This window comes from Macrobrachium nipponense, chromosome 22 (genome assembly GCF_015104395.2).
Source record: "Macrobrachium nipponense isolate FS-2020 chromosome 22, ASM1510439v2, whole genome shotgun sequence".
Lineage (NCBI taxonomy): Eukaryota > Metazoa > Arthropoda > Malacostraca > Decapoda > Palaemonidae > Macrobrachium > Macrobrachium nipponense.
This window is the reverse complement of record NC_087213.1, coordinates 45,763,410-45,785,909: the sequence shown is the minus strand read 5'-3', so window position 1 is coordinate 45,785,909 and position 22,500 is coordinate 45,763,410. Positions and strand designations below refer to the sequence as shown.

General features: G+C 35.5%; 1 long non-coding RNA gene across 1 annotated transcript in view; it reads right to left on the bottom strand.

The window, feature by feature from the left end:
• LOC135198390 (uncharacterized) overlaps nt 1-22,500 on the bottom strand; it is a 131,377-nt gene that overhangs the window by 108,599 nt on the left and 278 nt on the right. Inside the window, exon 1 of the long non-coding RNA XR_010310788.1 lies at nt 22,070-22,500. This exon is cut by the window's right edge and continues 278 nt beyond it. This is a non-coding gene — a long non-coding RNA (uncharacterized LOC135198390). The remainder of the gene's footprint in view (nt 1-22,069) is intronic.

Below are 22,500 nucleotides of genomic sequence, written 5' to 3'. Positions count from 1 at the left end.
TCTCTCCTCTCTCTCTCTCTCATTCTCTCTCTCTCTCTCTCTCTCTCTCTCTCTCTCCTCTCTATTATATATATATATATATATATATATATATATATATATACGTATGTATATATACATACATACATTCTCTCTCTCTCTCTCTCGCTATTATATATATATATATATAGTATATATAAGTATATATATTATATACATATATATATATACTATATATATATATATATATATATATATATATTTCTTTTGAATACCGAATTTTTCTATAGTAATAAGGCTCATGAAGAAAGAAATACTGCCTAGTCCTTTAAAGTTATAACAATATATTATATATATATATGTGTGTGTGTGTGTGTGTGTGTGCGCGCGCGCACGTACGCGTGTGTTTGTAAACCGAAGAGGCCGTGCATTATTTGGGATGTTTATTACCATGGGAAAATTCGTTATTCAAAAATCTTATTAAAATGAAGAAGCAACGTGACAACTCGTTTACTCTACAACTACACTCGTATAGTGAGAACATTCCACTGGTGACCCTTATTGATGCCAGCATCATATCAACACAATGGCTGATAAAGCATTATTATAATATATAGTGAAGAGTATCAGTTGTAGGAAGCATTACACCCCATCCCCGCCACCCGAGGTATAGATGGTTAAGGATTTAAGAGCACGATTACTTTAATTTATGTTGGGTAAGGGTGGGTTATGTTAGAAAAATGTAGCACACGATGCTATTATGATTTATTTTTATTCAAAAACGTACTCACGGCGTAACTAGCAGTTTTTAGTCTATGAAGAGGAAATAGAAATAGAAAATTTTCCGTTTAAAACCCGTCGAAAAAGCACACCCTAATGATATGTTATCTAGATATGTTCTGTCTATTAATGAGATTACTGATGACTAAGACAGTCCAGCCTTCATGCATCCCACCTCGTCTCTTTTATCAAATTGAATTCGGATTTCCCGAAGATGCTTCAAGATATACTGCCTGACGTTCTTAAGCTTAATGAGGGTATGGAGCTATAATCCTGGAAGGCAATAACATTCATATCAATCATCAGTTACCGAACGTCGAATGTTTACGAGTGAATGATGTCTTAAACTTAAATGACAATTCTCTAAGGCCACCCTTCTCTTCTCTCTCTAATTACACAAAGCAACTTTCCTTTGCTCCAGTCCCGCGACAAAAGCTATACGTCTAATTAACAGATCAAAAAGGAAAGGCCTCTAACAATGTCCAAGGTCAATATGTTCAGGCATCTTTTCCTTTCAGTGCCCCTTAATTAAACGCTAGACTCTCACACAAGCAACAGTGCGGAATAAAAAGGTGACACTCAAGAGATGATTCATGAAACTAACAGGTGTATAAATTAATGTACGGTCACATGCGGAGTAATATGATGAAGCACCAGGCTGTAACGTACCAAAAACAAAATCTCATCATTTTAAATGACGCCCCCCCCCCACCCCCCACAAGTTAAACGATATTCCATACAGAAATCCCCCCATCTTCCCTTGAGTCACAAAATGCCAACCATAATCGTAAGTGACAACATCAATTTCTGAGGTCCATTTTCAAAGAAAGAAACTGAAATATCATTGAACGATAATTATTACAATAATATAAATCTAAGCTTTTCAAAAAGTCTCAGGCCTTCTGACATTTAAGTAACTTCTTAATCACTGTGAATGTGCATAAAATTTTTAGCTTATATAAAAATAACTCAATTTGAATTGAACATACCCCTTTAAAAGTTGGATTTCCTTAGTTTCAATGACATTTTAAAAGTAGATGGACTACAAATCATGATCTTATTTTACACTCATTTTGGTCACTAGACGAAATAGCAAGCAAGGATGACAACAATCTCGGCATCTGCCATCCATTGTAAGTTCCCTTGAAAAAATTACACTATTTTATCTGTGCTAAACTTCATGTTTAACCCCCTAAAAATAGAAATATATCGATGATAATGTTGTTATGAGACTGTATAGAAAAAAACGATGAGTTATGGGCCTAAGAAACCCAAAGGCGTAGCAAAAAAAAAGTTATTGTTTAACAAAGGTCTTGAAACAAGAGAAATTTAGAAATTATAACAGACTACTTATTAAACTGCTGAAGAAATCTTTCACATATGCGCATTAGAGTGCAAAAACCGCCTTCTTCGATGGTAATATATATATACTCATATATATATAATAAATATATTTATATGCCCACACATTATATATATATATATATATATAATATATATATATATATATATATATATTATATTGTAAGGTGTTGGTTTTAGTAATAAAAACACAAAGCGGCAATGGTAACTATTATATTCACCGTGAACAGTTGAATCGTATGCGAACCAAAACCCCGACACCACTTCACCAGAAAGCTTCATATATCACTTCCACTATATATACCTACATTTAACATTTATCAGTAGCGCTTCAAAATCTACTGAATGCATTGTGCCAATTGCCACCATCTTGCACACAATCTCGTTCTTCCTGTATATTAAGGCTCTTCATTTCCATTAACTCTATCAACCCATCCCATCTAGCACTCTCTGAATATTCTTATCCTCCTATCAATTAAAAATTGTACATACTACTTTATACAATTCCACTGTATACTCATCCCTTTCACGTGACCTAACCACACAGATCAAGCCTATCACCTACACTGACTTTTCTAACACTTTTACGTACGTACTCCACATTTATTAATTTTTCAGCTCCTCTTATGTAATATAAAAAAATATATAAATACATATATATATATATATATATATATATATATATAATATATATATAATATATATAGAGTATATATATGTTATATATATATATATATATATATATATATGATATATATATATATGTACTATATATATGAATATATATATATATTATATATATATATATATATATATATATATATATATATATATGAATATCTAACAGTGTTCTACGAAGGCAAAAAGACCCATTAAAACAATAGGTACATGTTGCAACCATATTACGAATTCCAGTACTTCTGTATTCCTGATTACTGGGGAAATAAGGACAAACAGTAGGTCGTGAACTGTTAGACCTGAAGGAGAAAATCACGAAAGCAGCCATTTGCAGGTACCCAACCACCCTGCCTCTAGACCCCAATCTACAACTGGAAAATATTCTAGATGCTAAAAGAAGATGCACTGTTAAATCTGGAGAATCCAGTGCACCCACAAGGAAAGTCATCGACACCTTCCAAGGAGAAATGCCCAAATAAGTCTCTCTTGGTATATGAGGATCATTCCCCACTGAAGCCTTTATTCCAGAGCCACTTCGATGCTACAAGTGCCACAAGTTTGGACACCGCAGCAGCCGCTGCATAGCCACAGAGAGGTGTGGTATATGCAGCAAACCTTATCCAACCAGGCAATGCCTAGATGCTTTCAAAACAGGAGAAAATGTTGAAAGCAAATGCCCAACCTGTTCTCCTCAACATCATGCATGGAACAAAGAGTGCAAGTTTTGACTTGAAAAAATCGAGATCAAGACAACATCTCAACTTCTACCGCCCACAAAACCTTCACGACCCATTCCAAATGCCAAGGAAAAGATGGAATGACCAGGATAAAACTGCAGAATGAAGTGAAAGCAGCACTACACAAGATAGACAGCGACAAGTCAACTCCTAGTGCTGTAGAGCTTTCCTCTTCCCTCCCTTCCAATCCTAACCCCCTTCCACCTGTAAGGGAGACAGCCTTCCTTCCCAGTCCCATCCGTCACGACCTCCTCCTTCCCCTTTTGACAGCTTAGACAGTGCCAACCGAGTTCCCAAAGCAGTGAGTGAAAGCTCAATACCACATTCGAAGGAATCACCGTTCTCTTCGAACCTCTTACAGGGATACCTGTAAACAGAGAGACACTGCTAAACTGCATGCAACCCCACCTCATCCAAACCTTCAAACCTAACCACCTGTTGTTCAATCCGAACAGCAGCTGCCTCACCTAATCATCCCATCCCTGTTCCTCTTCTCCAGTACCTTAATGAGTGGAGTGGGAAAAGTAACACCTCAGCCACTCTTAAGCGAGCAAGATCTAATGGCATAAAGCCATCCACTGTATAAGATAAAATTCATCCTTTCACTGCATCATCATCATTCATAACATCCCAACGGAACTTTGATACCCAAACTTTTTCTCTTACTCAAATTCTATCTTTTCCTTCCCACGCTCTCCTACTTACTGGGACTTGCTTCTATAACACTTTATCTTCCACTAAATTATTTAACTTCTGGCCCAGTGGTTAAATTGGAGCCGAATAATATGTTGCAGAGAAGAATCCTTCATCCATCACCAGTTACGGGCTGCTGTGAAGCAAGAGTCCGTGTCAGTACAAAACTGGCTTAATCTAGCTGCTGCTGCCGGTAGGTGAATCTAAAAGGCACATGCAGGTGTGGCAATACGAGGCTGGTAGTGTGCAGATGGCCGTTGACCCGAGACGGAAAAGAGGTTACTATTCCCATATGTTCTGGGCCTCATTAACTCCCGCCTTCGTGGAGTCTGGTGGGCGTAACCGAGCGAACATTTGTCCATATTTCACCAGTGTTCAGGAATACAGAAGTATTGGTATTCGAAATAAAATGTTGCATCATGCATATAGTGTTTTATGGGCATTTTAATACTCATATATCTATATATATATATATATATATATATATATATATATACCTATATATATATATATATATATATATATATATATATATACCTATATATATATATATATATATATATATATATATATATATATATATATATATATATATATATATATATATATATATATATATATATATATATATATATATATATATATATATATATATATATATATATATATATATATATATATCACCGTGATTCCTATACGTGCATCATTAAGCTACAAATGTTCTTATATCCAATTCGCTCTACCTCGAAGTTAATATATTTTCATGTAAGTTAACAGAAGGGGAATTTTTTAATTGAAAATAATTTTGTCCTCTCGCCGGTTCGAATCCATAAGAGGACGAAATTATTATCAACTAAAAAAAATTTCCCTTAAATTGCCGTTCCACCGTTTAATATAGAAAATATAGTAATTTCCGAGGTAGAGCGAAAATTGGATATTAAAGGATATTTGTACCTTTAATGCATAAAATAGAATATATATATAATTTATTATATTATAATAATAATAATATATATATATATTAGATTCACAAGAATAACATTTAATAATGAACGGTTCAGATCTTCATTTGTTATATTAGTGCCATTGAAACCAGAGATTTCACCTCTAATATAAGAGGTAACTATAGAACTGAAGCAAAAATTTCTCAGGGAATAAAAAAAAAATTGAATACGATCATATCTGCATGGTTAATCACTGGTTGGCGTATTTAAACGGATGAATTAATGCCATCCTTATCTTAAGTCTAAACAGTGCATATGACATCAGTTGCTTCTTAACTTCCCCAGACTTCTTTGTTGTTAATCCCGAAATAACCAGCATCTCCCTACTATAAACAAAGAAGCCTCATTCCGAACCATTCAATGCTAAGTGTCGCGAACATTCAAAAAGCACTGAATTAGAGGTGCCTGGGCGGCGCCACAGTTGAACAATGACTTCAACACCTCGGGAATACTCGTAAATACTTGGTGTGATTCAGATCAACCATTCTGTCATTCCCCAGTCCACAGAAACGACTTAAAACAGAAACAGAGTATAGAAATGAAGGCCATAGGCCAAGAGCTGGGATCTATGAAACGGAAATTGGGAGTAGAAAGATTTGAAAGATGTAACAGGTGGAAAAACTTTATTATTTCAATTATTACTTAATCTTACACTAACGCTTAAATTCACAATTAATCCAAATTTGGTTTGGCGGATCAGATTTTACCTGACTGAAGACCGGTATGAAATACGTTTTACTGAGCTGAGTGGAGACTGCAAATATTTTGAAAGTTATGTTTCACTTTCAACATTTCTTTAAGTAAGGACATTGTATATGAATTGAATTGAATACAAAATTTTAGCCAAAGGCCAAGCACTGAGACCTATGAGGTCATTCAGCGCTGAAACGGAAACTGACAGAAGGAGGTTTGAAAGGTATATATAACAGGAGGAAAATCTCGCAGTTGCACTATGAATCATTTGTTAGGAGAGCGTGGAAAGTGAGATCGAAGAAAGAGAATATGAAGGGAGGTCCAGGAAAAGGAATGAAATGGGTTGCACACAGGGGCCGAAGAGACGCTGAAAAGAACCTTAAGTAATGACTACAATGCACCACGTGAGGTGCACTGACGGCACTAACCTCTACGCCGGGAACGCGAACGACTTGATTTTAAAGACCTGCGATAAACACTCTCTCTCTCTCTCTCTCTCTCTCTCTCTCTCTCTCTCATGCATTAACAATGGCATAATACGAGTCACATTACAATTTGTTGTCATTTAACTATAACCTAATCTAAATGAAAATGGGATAATTTTGCCAGTACGATGTCTATTTCTATGCAGTTTGCAACAGACTACAGTCGACTACCCACCAGGCATAATGCCATAAGGAATTTTGATTTCCGAAGGTCATCAAAGTATTTTTACGTTTTTATAAGAAATTGCATGTTTTTAATGAAAAGGTTACTATATAAATTTAGAGTATTTGGAATTTGCTCTGTACATATAATCTATATAATTAGAGATTTGGAATTTTGTCTTGTGCATATAATCTTAGAGTTTTGGATTTTTGTCTGTGCATATAATCTTAGAGTTAAAATTTGGATTTGTCTGTGCCTATAATCTTATTAGGATTTGGGATTTTTGGTCTGTGATCTTAGAGGTATTTGGAATTTGTCTGTACATATAATCTTAGAGTATTTGGAATTTGTCTGTGCATATAATCTTAGAGTATTTGGATTTTGTCTGTGCATATAATCTTAGAGTATTTGGAATTTGTCTGTGCATATAATCTTAGAGTATTTGGATTTTGTCTGTGCATATAATCTTAGAGTATTTGGAATTTGTCTGTACATATAATCTTAGAGTATTTGGAATTTGTCTGTGCATAAATCTTTTAGAAGTATTTTTGGATTTTTGTCTGTGCATAATCTTAGGGTATTTTGATTTTTGTCTGTGCTATCTTAGAGTATTTGGAATTTGTCTGTGCATATAATCTTGAAGTATTTGGAATTTGTCTGTGCATATAATCTTAGAGTTTTTGGAATTTGTCTGGGCTTATAATCATTAAATATTTTTCCTCATTAAATATTTTTCCAAGTTGTGAAGGGCGGAGATTCCCAAAGCACGATCCGTCCACATCCTTAATACTAAGTTGAGAGGACTCGAGTGTTTCTTAGTGGAAAAGCCACCTGTTTCTAAAATTTATTTACATTTGCCTTTACTGCGCTTACAATATCTCCGATGTCTTATTTACTTTCAGTACTTGTTATTAGGCGATATGTTTATGGATACACAAGTCTAACTGCCAAATATTCATGTGGGAACGTAAATCAGAGTATAAGCTAACATTGCACAAGTGGAATTTGGTCATTCTGCGACCAATGAGAGCAGCTTTGAACAGGTGTTACCATGATGGCCACAAAAATAATACAATAACTATATTTTTTTTTCTTTTTATTCTGGCGAAAATGCACTTAACGGTAGAGGGTATCTGGATGATGATGGATGAACGTAACATATCCCAATAACATAGTTATAATGCTATAAATAGTTGATTATTCGGATGAAAAATTATTTAATAACCTACATTTCTTTCTCAAACATGTTGTTAATAATCCTATCGAGTCGAGAGACTATGCAAATATTACGTTTACACGCCTACAATTAAATGGCAGGGTTGCCGAAGTCAACACTTAGAAATGTGTTTCGGATATACTACAGCTTTTCATGCAGAAATTGTTATGCTTTCTCCGCACATTTTAATGCAGGTTCGAAAAAATCATGCCAAATATTAGAATCTACCGTGCCCGTTTTCATAACTGCACACTTCACTGAACAAGCTGCCTTTAGGGCACTAACGTGTCGACTGAATGCTGAGTGATAATTAATTAGAGCCCGATGAAATATTACTTCTGGTTCACTGCAGTTGTATGGTATATGTAGTGTAGCTCGGCAATCTCTACAAAATCCATCACAATGCCATGATGTCTTGGTTTTGCTACTATTATCTCCTTGTTTTTTGGATATAAGATTTTCTTCATCGCAAAGCTTACAAGCATGCTAAGTTGGAGTCTATAATTCAAATAAATCAAAGACACAAATCACCGGTAAGTCCAAGTACCAACAACCCTAATTACCATAAGTACGATGAGTGCAAATACCAACCCTAATTACCATAAGTATAAGTTCCTTGTTGGACGAGCGGTTTACTTTTTCGGTTTATTTTCGTTTCCAAATTCCCTTGTAACATCTGAAATATATTCTGATCTGCATTCATAGTCACTAAGCGTTTTTAAATCTAAATATTGAAATGGAGTAAGTTCACAGTTCAATAAATAAGTGAAAATTACCAGCTAAATTTTGAAGACATAGCTGTGTAAGCCTAATTCATGTAAATATGTTCATACTAGAGAGAAGAAAAGCCCTAAACTTTCTGCAAAGTTTCCACGATTACCATACTCAGCTATTTACCAACTATCCTGTGATACAACTTCCAAACCTTATTCCGGCAAAAGAATTGAGTTTCTTCAAAATGAGCAACTACTAATGTTTAGCATCTGCTCTCCCTCAGCATATATATATATATATATATATATATATATATATATATATATATATATATGTGTGTGTGTGTGTGTGTGTGTGTGTAGTTTGTTGTGTGTATGTGTGTATGTATGAAGTGTATGTCATCGAGTCACGAAAGTTTAGAACGTAATAAGTGCATAAATAAAAGTATAAGCCACGAAGGAAAGATAAACAACGGAGTAGCTCCAAGATCTTTTGACTGAACGTTGAGTCGAAAGATCATGCAGCTACTCCGTTGTTTATCTTCCTTCATGGCTTATACCTTTATACACACACACACACACACACACACACACACACACACACACACACATCATATATATATATATATATAATATATATATATATATATATATTATATATATATAGTATATATATATATATATAGTATATATATATAGTATATATATATATATATACACACACACACATATACATATATATATATATACTACACACACACATATATATATATATAATATATATATATATATATATATATATATACATACATAACTATATAATATGTGTGTGAGTGTGTGTTAACAATCTGGACCAACATGGTGCGTTCTGAAAATCTTCCCAAACCGTAGATTGTAAATTTTTCGTTCAGTTAGGTGTATGTACTAATGAGAATGGGCTCGATTGTGCACAAATGCATGATAGGTCGTATCAACAATTAATCAGAGAGAAATCAACTGTAGTAATTTTATTCTCTTCCATTTATTTATCTATTCAACAGCTTCGGGCAGCCACTAACCTAGTTTGAATTTATAAAACTTATGATCAAAGCTTACTCTGCAAGGCTGTGCACTGGCTGGACAACCGTGACATTTAAAAACATTTAAAAACATGACTTCGTAACCGAATGGCAAACTTCACGCGAATCTGTAAATATGATAGACGCCCCCCGCCAGAGTATTGCAAGTTTATGTGCTTCGATTACTAATGACAACCATCTTACTGAGAACCCTATGAACATAGACTTGAGGGCCGTGTTTAACCCATCCCAAATTTCGGAGTACAATTAATCAAAATCACAGAGAGAGAGAGAGAGAGTAAACACCCACTGAAGTGAGTGCAAATCAAAGAGAGTTACCCTCTCTCAAAGAACATTCAATTTGTTTCCATTCTCAAGAAAGGGAAAACACGAAACAAAGAGGGACTTAAACTTTGATACATCAAAGTTTGAGTCATTATTTAATAAACTATATTTCTATAGGTACCTGTAAAAACATAATAAACAAGAACGAAGACTTATTCATTTCAGTAAAACATAATGTTAAATATAATCAACAGTATTTACCATGGGTAGGATAGAATCGGAGAACTCGAAGGATAACCGAATAAATATAATCAGAAATGAAGAAATTTATGGAAATTAACAACTGGCCTCGATGTACTATGAAATTCATATGTTATGCAGTTTTATATCAGGCAAAGACAGAAATTAACCAAGACCGCTTAACATCTATTTGACCGACTTCATGACCTGCATATGACATCAAGGTAATTAGGAAGTATATATAGATACAAACATAAAAGTACGCATCGTGAAGAAGATGACCAAAGACATGCACGCAAAGCAAACACTTGGATGCACATTGATGTGCTGGGTAGTTATCCCAAGATACGGTTAAAGAATAACACCCTGGAATAAACTGCGGACCTTGGGGTTACGATGAAACTTCTCAGAGGCTACTTCTAAGCCTCTCTAGCAGTAACGGAGCTGCTCAAGATTAAGAATACTTTCATACTTTTGGTCTACCCATATGCTTCTACATGAGGATCTCACACTTGGGGTACAGGCTCTACTCAAAATAGACCATCCTATAGTCTGTCTTCTGGTGCCGGTTAATGTCAGCATCCGACATCATTGTAACCAACCACAATGACCATCAGCTCATAAAGAGATTATCAAAGGAATCTGTTTAGATACATTCTTCTTCATGCCAAACTAATAAATCATTTCCATCCAACCAGGGGCGTAGGCTACCACTTTCATCGTGCCTTGCATGGCATGGCATGCTCCATTTAATATTCAGATTCTATGCATTGCCCCTTCGGTCCTGCTACATTGCTTTCTAATTTTTACTATATTGACGTAAGCTTTCTAACTCCTCTAACTAGATTTTGCTTTAAGATTTCACCTTTAAAATATAGACAAAACCTGTGATTAGGGTTTCGTTAAACCAATAATAAAACCGTAATATTGACCCAGGTCAGATTTACGAATGTACGACTTACCTACTGCCTTCTTCTGTAGAACCATTGCAATAAAATGTAACAAAAACAAAAGCAGGCTCGGATGCCACTTTTCTCTTCAGTTCATTGTGATATTTATAACGTCTCAAATCTTTCCAACGACTTAACTCAGATTTTCCAACTTTGTTCCCAAGGCACTTCAGGATGCGGGGCCCTCATTGGACAATTCATCGATGATACTCTTGAAACATGGTGTCTCTCTCTCTCTCCCTCTCTCAAACAATTGTCGCTTAACAACTTGACAAGCCCCAGACAAGCAAAAGACAAATACGAACAATCAGAAGGGTTACCCAAGTTACGAACATTAATATTCCACGACCGTTCACGGTCTTAGGCTAGCTACCTCTTGCATTACGGCAATCGACGGAAGAAGCCTACGTTAAAGACTGCCCAAATCATCCAGAAGAGCGGAAAGTAAACAATAAACTTGGCGATAAATTCAACCACATTTTCGATCTGCACCAATTAGCGGAGCTTTCGACATCTGTAAAATTTATCCCCAAAGAAAACTGTCTCTGTACAAGTCCCTTTTTAATAGCTTAATTTTTAAAAGGACTCTTTTCCCATAAGCAATTGGTATTTAATTTAATGCACATATCAGCAATATATATATATATATATATATATATGTATATATATATATATATATATGTGTGTGTGTGTGTGTGTGTGTGTATGTGTGTTAATATACATAAATGTATTATATACATAGTACATATTTATGTAGTATTTATTAGCCACAATACCCTCTTAATTTTTCGATTTCTTCACATTTAAAACAGCTTTATGGCTAATATAAGCTACATACGCAAATGATAAATAAGTGACCAGTAGATTCTACACACACACACAAACACACACACACACACACACACACACACACACACACATATATATATATATATATATATATATATATATGTATATATATTTATATATATATATATATATATATATATATATATATATATTATATATATATATATATATATATATATATATATATATATATATATATATATATATATACAATATAATATATATATATATATATATATATATATATATCTATATATATAATATATAACATACAATAATATACATAATAATAATATATATAAATATACATTATTAAATATATATATATATATAATATATATAAAATATATATATATATATATATAATAAGAGTTATTAATATACGTATATATATATATATATATACATATATATGACTGTAAAAATGTTCTGTTACAACAGAATTCCATGTGATAAATGCCGGAGCTTTCAATTATAAAATTTCTAAATGGTTAGCTGGCCTCCTTTCCCCTTTTTTAGGCACTTTTTCTCCCAGTCACATTAAACATTCGGAAGATTTTTGTCACAAATTCAGAGAAGCACATATACCACTTCACAACATAAAACTTTTAAGCCTTGACGTAGATTCCCTATTCACAAAAGTACCAGTACAGGACGTTCTTCAGTTTTTGAGGGAAAAATTATCCTCCTATTCAGATCATTTCCCATTGGCGCTTGACAAAATAATAAAGTTAGTTGAATTATGTGCATCTACGTATAACGTATTTTCATTCAGGGAATCATTCTATAAGCAAAATTCGGGTGTAGTATGGGTAGTCCTTTAAGTCCTATTTTAGCCAATCTGTACATGGAATACTTTGAAACTACAGTAATAAATGCAATAAAACCCCAAAACATGCTGTGGATGAGATATGTAGATGATATTCTAACATTTTGGGATAATAGGAGGGGCAATTTTAATTAATTCCTTACAGAATTAAACGCATTAGTGCGCAGCATTAAATTTAAAGTTGAATGGGAAACAGACAACAAAATTCCTTTTCTTGATGTTTTAATAATCAGACACACGACAGAATACAAATTTACCATATACAGAAAACCAACGATCTCACTTTCATACATTCACTACTTTAGCTATCACAACATTGCTATCAAGATAGGTGTAGCCAGCAACCTGTTCTTAAGAGCCTTACGAATTTGTCCCCCAGATTTCCTGGGAAAAGAATTTGAACTAATTCGTAAGCAACTTTCGTCTTTAAAGTATCCTGACCATATAACTGAGAAAGCAATTCACAAAGCAAACGTAATTTTCTACCGACCCCTTCAAGACAAGACCAGCGATACACCCAACAATTAAATAAAAATTCCACACCTGGATAGGGTTAAGATGGTGACTCAGACCCTCGGAAAATCTAACCCTTTTGCATTTACTTACCCAAACACCTTAGCCAAATCCCTGATTAACGTCCAACAAAAGACATCCCCCAAGGACACAGGTGTTTACAAAATCCCATGCCAGGACTGGGACCAATCTTACATCGGATTTATAGGAAAATCACTTCCCCAGAGATTAATACAACACAAACAGTCGGTTAGGTATGAACAACAGAACTCAGCAACTTTCAACCATATAAATGAACATAACCATAGAATAAACTGGAATTTGTCACGTATAATTTATAGCAGCAACTTCCCGTACAAGAGTCAGATAATGAAATCGGCCTTAATAAAAGAGATGCAGGTAATGAACATCTCAAAAGGAGCATGGGATTCAGATGTGATCGACAAGATTTTCATTCAACCAACGCTTAAGAAGATTAAAGGAAGATTATCAGCGGGGGTGACCTAAATTGGCTTACCTGTGGATGGATCTCTTGGTATAAATACCACCTTTTCTGTAAACTGTTCTCATTCATCTACCTGAAGAGGGAGACAGCAGTCTCTGAAATATAGTATTTTTGTCTCTATATTTTGTTACTTTTATGGGCTCCTTTTATTAGATATATTTAATATATATATACACACACACATATATATATATAAAATATATATATAATATAATATATAGTATATACATACATAGTGCATAGTGCCTGTATGTGCTTCAAACTGTACTCCTAAAGCTAATGTCAGATGTCAGTCGCATTTTGTCCTTCGTCAAACTATTTTCATTAATAAGCAAACGAAACAAAAAAACTTTCCCCAATTTTCATACATTTGCCCATTAGCTGATATAATAATAATATCATTCTCGGCCGTTAACTAAAGAACTGCTTAGGAAGAACAATAGATATGACCTGAATTCATCTGGTCTGTTATTCTGAACATCACTTGCAATGAGGTGAGGCAGGTTAAGAGCAGAACATTATTCTGCTACCTCGGGATCCAGTCCCAATAAGTTTGATTTTCTGTCACAGGCACAAAACTTATACACCATTTTACAAGAGTACCCGCAGCAAGCATTTTACACAGAGGTTATACGTTTATGACATAAGATTTTCTTTCTGGGTTCACTATACAGAAAATCGCAGATCCAATAAAAGGGGAAATTAAAAGAAAATAAAGACTGTGAACATCTTAATGACGTTTCAAAAAGCGTCATTATCGGTATTTATTGCAAACGATTCTCTTTTAATACTTCCAGTTGTTTTTTTTTTCTTTAGGTTCAACATATTCATGATGTTAAACCTAAACTGGAAGCATTACAAATGAATCTTTCACGACGAATACCAATTATCCAGAATGTAAAACTTATATATAATGAACGAAAAGCTCACCAGAATTTACATAATTTGTCTGAAGAGACCAAAAACAACACGTAAACAAGTAAAAAATCCGAAAAAGCTTCCTTGGTGCAATCGAGTTTTTGCGGCCCATGAAACTTTAACCACGACCCCGTGGTGGCCTGTCCTATATAGTTGCCAGTCACATGATTAAGTCTAACTTTAATCTTATATAACGTAAAATCTACTGAGGCTAGAGGGCTGCAATTGGGTATGTTTGACGATTGGAGGAATGATGGTCTACTTAACAAATTGCAGCCCTCTGGCCTCAGTAGCTGTTAAGATCTGAGGTCAGACAAAAAAAAAAGTGCAGACGGACAAAGCCATCTCAATAGTTTTCTTTTACAGAAAACTAAAAATGTGCCGAGCTTTTTTCGGTCAAATCAAGTATAATGCTGTATGAAACTCTCAGCCCCGGCCCATGAAACTCAGCCGCAACATATGAAACTTTCAACCACAATACGGTGGTTGCCTGTGTTGTTGGCACCTACAAAGTATAACAGTATTTAACCAGAACTTGAAACTCTCATTTTTTAGATTATAGTTGCCGAAGTCCAAAGGTTTTTTTTATTTACCTTACCACATTTATCTTCGGGGAAGGGTCCGAGCACAAGTCTCGCTTAATCTAAACCAACCAAATTTCGATGCAGACACCAATCGCCTCTCGGTGACTGCAATCTCCACTTAGTCCCTTACTTGGGCGGGGGTGGGAGGGTAGGGGTATCTTACTGAGTGCACTGTAAGTCTGCTACAACTATCATAAAGCAGTTTTTAACCAGAATACTATCATGTTCCAAATCTTGATTTTCATAGATCAAATGAGTTTTTCTACCTAAAGTTCAAACATATCCTTTTAATAATGTCTAAACAATGAAATTTGGGGCTGGTTGGTAATCGCCGTTAGTAGATTCTCCGGAGTTTGCCCTGCGGAGTTTGTGGCCTCCAGATATGGCGACGAGACCTACAATTCCCGAAGGAGGATGCCAAAATGAACTTGCAGGAATTAGCAAATTTGGCGTAGCTTTGGAACCAGTGAAAAAAGAACAAGATTGCCACAATGCGTATACAAAATATAATATATTCCATCATGCCATGGAGCAGAGTCGGAGAATCCATTGCTCCATGATGCTCACAAGGAAGCCTTCCTTTGCTCGTTGTTTTTAAGCTTATATTTACAAAATCTTTTATTATTTAAGTAGGTATAAACTAATTATTGTTAGTTTCATTATCATATTTTTAGATGCATCATTGTAAAGGCGAATTCTACGAAAAGCATTTACGCTCTCCAGTATTCCCATATCATCACCAAGCAATGTGTCTCCATTGTTTTCATCTAACACAATATGTCGACAATGACAAATGACAAAAGGTAATCAAGAGTGACTCAAGTCTATCCACCACATCTCGACTCGATGCCTAAAATAAAATCTTGACAGACTGGTATGAGAGTCGAGATTATCTCTCTCTCTCTCTCTCTCTCTCTCTCTCCTCTCTCTCTATATATATATATATATATATATATATATATATATATATAATATATATATATATATATATATATGTAATGATGTAATGTACATACACACTCATGATATATGTATATATATATATATATATATATATATATATATATATATAATATATATATACATATATATATATATAATATATATATATACACATATATATATATAGTAATATCTATAGTGATATATACAGTACATATATGTATACCTATGTGAGTATACATATATCTTGCGTTTTTATGGTCTCCTTTTATTAGTAGGATTTTGTTTTAACAGAAAATAATTCAGTTGTATATATATGTATATACATGTATATATAGTATACATACACACACACACACATATATATATATGTATACGCGATGTTTCAAGTAATTGTGCACAATCCTAGTGTTACTGTAATGACTGACTTACTACCTTGCTAGTGAGGTGTATGAGCAGGCCAACCTGGAAGGTTGATAAAATAGCCTTTGCATATACATCTAATCGATCAGTCTCCTGCTCTGGGGACTGAAGAAAAAATTCAGCAACAACTCTAATTGGTGAAACTGGTCCAAATTTAGAAGGGGAGTTACTGACGCTCAACCTGTTAAGTTATACGCCATATCCGTTTAAAGCACTTTTCCCATTCTGTCTAGACAATTTTTAAACAGCACAAAAGCACCGTCTGCGGTATCATGGTAGACGTTGATACTAGAGCCAGACTTGTAACTGTATGATTCAAAACTATAGGATTGGGTTTTGGTCGCTAATGATGGCAGCCTAAGAAGTTAAGTTTTCATGCAATCTGATACTTAAAACACAGATAACTGGACGTTGATACTAGAGCCAGACTTGTAACTGTATGATTAAAAACTATAGGATTGGGTTCTGTTCGCTAATGATGGCAGCCTAAGAAGTTTAGTTTTCATGCAATATGATAGTTAAAACACAGATAACTGTTTTAATAGGTTGACGCTATATTCTTGTAAACATGATTTTTTTTTTTTTAAGGAAGTCATATCCTGTAAGAAAACAAAAACTACAAACTTGAGAGAAGCTAGATTCCTCAGATATGCTGCCAACGGCTCCGAGCGCGCCTGCTTATAATCAGAGATACAGCAGGAACTTGGTGCTACTCCTCTATACTTCCAGAACTAGCACAATGTTGACACAAAAGTATCAGTATACTGTAAAAAAACGATGACTATACTCTGTTTTTTTCCATCTGTCCATCCGCCCCTGTGGTGTTTTCGCATGGTAACACTGCGTCCCGGGCTTTAAATAGTTACACTATGTGTAAGTTTTAGGTAAATAAAAGGATATCTGGGTGTACATTTGCAACTGGAAGGTGTTTAAATATGTTGTTTTTGATTAAGCTGACCTTGTGTCAGCACGGGCTCTTGCCTCACAGACAGCCCGTAACAGGTGTTTTAATAATTTACTGTATGCGAATTACACCTATTCGAAAAAGGATATTATTTAAAGCCCGGGACGCAGTGTTACCATGCGCAAACACCACAGGCGGATGGACAGATGGAAAAAAACGGAGTATAGGTCCACAAACTTACTTTTTTAGGCTTGGGTTGGTGGATCCCGGTCAGGCAAGACGCTGCGCCCTATGCGAGCTTTGGTTAGGCTATATTCTATAATACAAATAATGATCGGCAATTCCTGCCAAGGATCCCAGAAGAGTGCAGCCCTCTTGTTTCAAAGCAGTTCTCAACAGATAAAGCTGCTAGTCTCACACAGCTTTCCTTGATACCTACAGACATCAGTACCCATTTCAAGTTGCTTAATTAGTGGGCATCTGGCTGAGAGAAAATAAAAAAAAAAATAAAAGACTACCAAACAGACAAGAATTCACTATAATTCATCATACCTTCCAATTCATTTATACATTTAAGTCTTTAAACACTCACACACACACACACACACACACACACACACATATATATAATATATATATATATATATATATATATATATATATATATATATATATATATATATATATAGGTGTATATCTATATAGGTTATATATATATATATATATATCTATATAGGTGTATATATATATATATATATATACTATATATATATAGTATATCTATATATGGTATATATATATATCTATATATATATATATATATAGAGCCGACCGGGGGTAAGAAATTTGCCAAAATGAAAAGAGAGATCTCCTGTGTTAATATTTTTATTAGGACAGATTTGAATACCTCAGTGTAATACTTAGACATCTTCTACACTCCATGATATCATAACCATAGGTCTTCCACGAAACACAAAAGAAATATATAGAGAAAATAGGGAAAATTTCTTACCCGAGGTTTGGGGTAAAAAATTTGCACACACTGGGTAAAAAATTTTCATGCAAAGTTATTGCCCCAAAGTGTAAAAATTTATACCCCATCCTATGGGGAAGAAATTTTACCATTAAGGGGAAAAATTTTTCCTCACTGGACCTAGACCATTTGTATGAAACGAAAGCATAAATACGAGAAACAAAAACTTTTCATTAAAAAAAATTCCTCAATTATTCAGCAGTCATATATCCATAGTCATTCAGCAATCATATATCCGTAACCATATTCATTCATAACTTCTAGTGCTGTGCAGCTACAGTTTTTTCAAGAGGTCGTTTGCCTTTACATCATCAAATCTGTAGGAACCATTCTTTAACAAGTCAGGAGAACATGGCCCCATGAAGATATGATCAGTGTCTATGATGTGTTTATCCTCCACTGGTGGCCACTGCCATGTTACCTTTTCTGGAATGGAGGAGAGAGTCTTGCGGCGTAGGAACACCATTTCAACTTTATTCACAGGCGCTTCGTCATCTTCACTTAAAACTTATGTTACTTTTCTCCAGTAATGTTGCTTCTTTGGTTCAGTATAAACAAGAGCAAAATATTTATTTATAGATTCATCATCAATTTGCACTGATATTGCTACATCTGTGTCTTCAGTGGATTTTGATCTTAGTAACTCAGCCTCTCCAGTAGTCTCATCTACATGTTCATCGCCACTCTCTGGCGAGATCCTGTCGAAGCTCACATCCAGAGATGAACCACGAGAGTCTTTTGAACAATAGCTTCCCCTTGATATACTTGATGAATCATCATCATCATCAGCAGCATTCTTTCTTCCACTTTTCTGAGCTGTTGTCTTTTTTCCCTGCTGTTGCTTCTTCTTTAGTTCTCTGCCCTCTGCTTTTTCTTAGTTTCTTTTTCCTTCTGTGCCTTCTCTCTTTCCTCAATGCTGCTTATGACTTCATCGTGTGTTAGAACTGTGGCTCCTTTCCCTAATACTCTGCAAGCACCAGTTTTCTTGGCCTGATGGGGACGTTGTCGGTCAGATATGATTTGTTCCATGGACTTCTTGGTATGTACAGCCTTGCCAATTGCCTCTTTAAGTTCTTGAAAACTGTGAAGGTATAGGCAGCATGACTGACTATGCTGACACAATTTTGGAATACTATCAGATGGAACTGTGTAACCAGGCTTTCCAGATGAACAAGGGGAGGGATCTGTTACAGGGGGCAAAGTTGTACTTGTTTTCCCGAGCGTTGTACTATTTTTTGGCTTTGAAGTACCAAGCATGATGGCATTCCCTGTGTCCTCTTCTTGAGTAGGCGGTACAATAGGAATGCCTTCCTCAGTCTCAGGTCTACCAGCAAGGATCCACCGATTGTATGCTTCCACCTTTGATGTGCTGAGCCTTGATACATCAAATTTGTCTATCAACTGGAAAGACTCCAGTAGAAGAGAAGCTTTTGCGTACGGTCTCCTCAGACAAACCTTTGCCCCACACAGAAGTGAGGAGTTGAACAAATTTCTGTCTAGAGACTGGTTCTCGTGATGTATGCTCATATGATGTGAGTGCCTGGTCATAATAGTTCTTCAGAGGTGCAAAATACACTTTGTCTAATGGCTGTAACACATCAGTGCAGTGAGGAGGCAGGAGAACAATACTGATCTGCTCATCTCTTGCCAGCTTCACAGTTTCAAGAGTTGTGTGACTCACATGACCATCAAGAATCAGGAGAATTGGCCTTTTTTCCTTCATGGAATACTTTGGCAGTCATCCACCCATTGTCACTTACACAATAAATTGTTTGATTTGGAGTTGTTCCTGAATCCCCAATCCACTGCTGCATCAGCAGTTTTCCTTTAAACACAATGCAGGGAGGCAGAGCAGAGCCATCAGCACAGATGGCTGCCAGTACAGTTATATTTTGTCTTCCACTGCTGGCAGTCACTCTTATTGTTTGCTGTCCAATAACCACAAGTGTGTGTGTCTTTGATGAATGAAGAGGAAACGACGTCTCGTCTAGATTGTAGATGTGGCCAGGTTTGTCCTGTAGCTGTAGGTCCTGTACCTCTTTCTCAATTACATCATAAAAACTGTTTATGATGAAAGGATCACTTGTCCTTTCCTTTCTGTCCACCTGCATGGATGTACCCTTTTTCAGTTGTAGCTTATGGCGTTTCATGAATCCACGGGCCCATTCAGTTCCTGGGTAATTGTCTTTAAACTGGTTAAGAACACCATTTTCCTTGATGTACTCGGCCACAAGGCTACGCATTTCAGCAAGACTTGATCCCTGTCCAAGTCTTGCTATTAATACATCACAACTGTCAGTGATGCAAAATTTTTCCCCAAAGTTTGGGGTAAAAAATTTGCCGACTGGGTAAAAATTTTGCAGTAAATGTTTTGCCCCAATGAGGTGGGGAATTTCTTTGCCCCCCCATAACCCCAAGAGGAGGAGGAGGTGGGGCTTCCTACTCAATATGAGGACCCACCTACCCTTTACAAGCAAAATTATAACCCCAACCTCCAACTTTTAGTTTCGGGGTAAAAGGTGCACCCTTAGTTCTTTGAAGAAAATGGAAAATTTTTTACCCCGTATTTTATGAGATGCAAAAGAAACTGTACAACATATGAACTAACAATAACAGAAATTTGTATCACAACACAATGATTCCCCAATGCCAGACCTATCTGCTGTGAGTCACATTATGCAAAATAATCATATGGAACGGAGTTATGCATTGTAAAAGTTTTTACCCCTATTTCTTTGTCAAATTTCTTCCCCCGGTCGACTATATATATATATATATATATATTTCCTGAGTTAAATGAACAATTAACATTAAGCACGAGCAATTTTAAGTGAACAAAACTGAAATAGCGTAAACTTAATTATTTGGATTGTACAAACTACTTGAATCGAGCTGGATATAATACTATTATCAACGTAGCTTTAATTAAAGGGCTACGAGGACTCACAACGACGTCTAACATGCCAGTCAACAGTGCATTATGCTAAAGGACTTCATATCTAATTAATATTGTAAAACTGAAATCATATACCGTGATAAAGGCGAGTCTTTACCGATCATTCTGTAAATGAACAAGGAAAATTATCATGTCCTCAGAGCACGCTATGTAACAAATCATGTTGGTGGTTGATTAGCATCCCAGGAGTAGTAGTCATCAGTTACTATCATGGAGAAAAGTACTAACAAACAACGTGCGTGCAATTTACATTATGTGTATACATTGCGGCAAATAAACCGCACTCATGCAGGATGTAACATACGTCACTGAAGGATGCAACATACGTCACTGCAAGAGTGCATACACGTTATTAACATTAGCCAATATTCTGTATCCGTAACGTAAGCTGCATTCTCATATGAAAATAGGCTTGCTAAACAATACGAATAAGAAAATTATCAATTCTCTGACTGAGTAAAAATTTTCTACTTGCCAAGCATGCAACCACGCCAACCACTATAATTGGCCTGGTTAAGCCTAGGGTAACACATTTCGCATTAGCCTATGGCAGAAAAGCATCTAATTTGTGACCTACCATATAGTATGAAGAATGAACAGGAAGACCCCTGGCACCACCAAATCGTCCGAACCAACTGACCAGCGTCGTCGAAACACAATAATTCCAGGCATGTTAAAAATCTACCAAGATCAGTTCACTTTGACAAGCGGGAAGAACACGGTTAAGAAGACTTGTTAGTGTTCTGGGCGCTAAGAAGAAGTAATCTGCTGCCGGGGGGTTTGCAGTCGACGAATCTGCACCCTGGAGGTCTGGAAACTTGAAATGCCCGCCCTGGCGACGACGGTAGAGTACTACAGAAAGCTTGGAACGAGCGAGAAGGAAAAATATTTTCTTGGGATGTTATTGACGTTGGCTGTCGCCGCCATTCGGAGGTCAACACACCCACTACAATTACAGCAGGTTGTACGTATCAATCTAAGTTGTTACAGTGGATCAATATTGTTTCC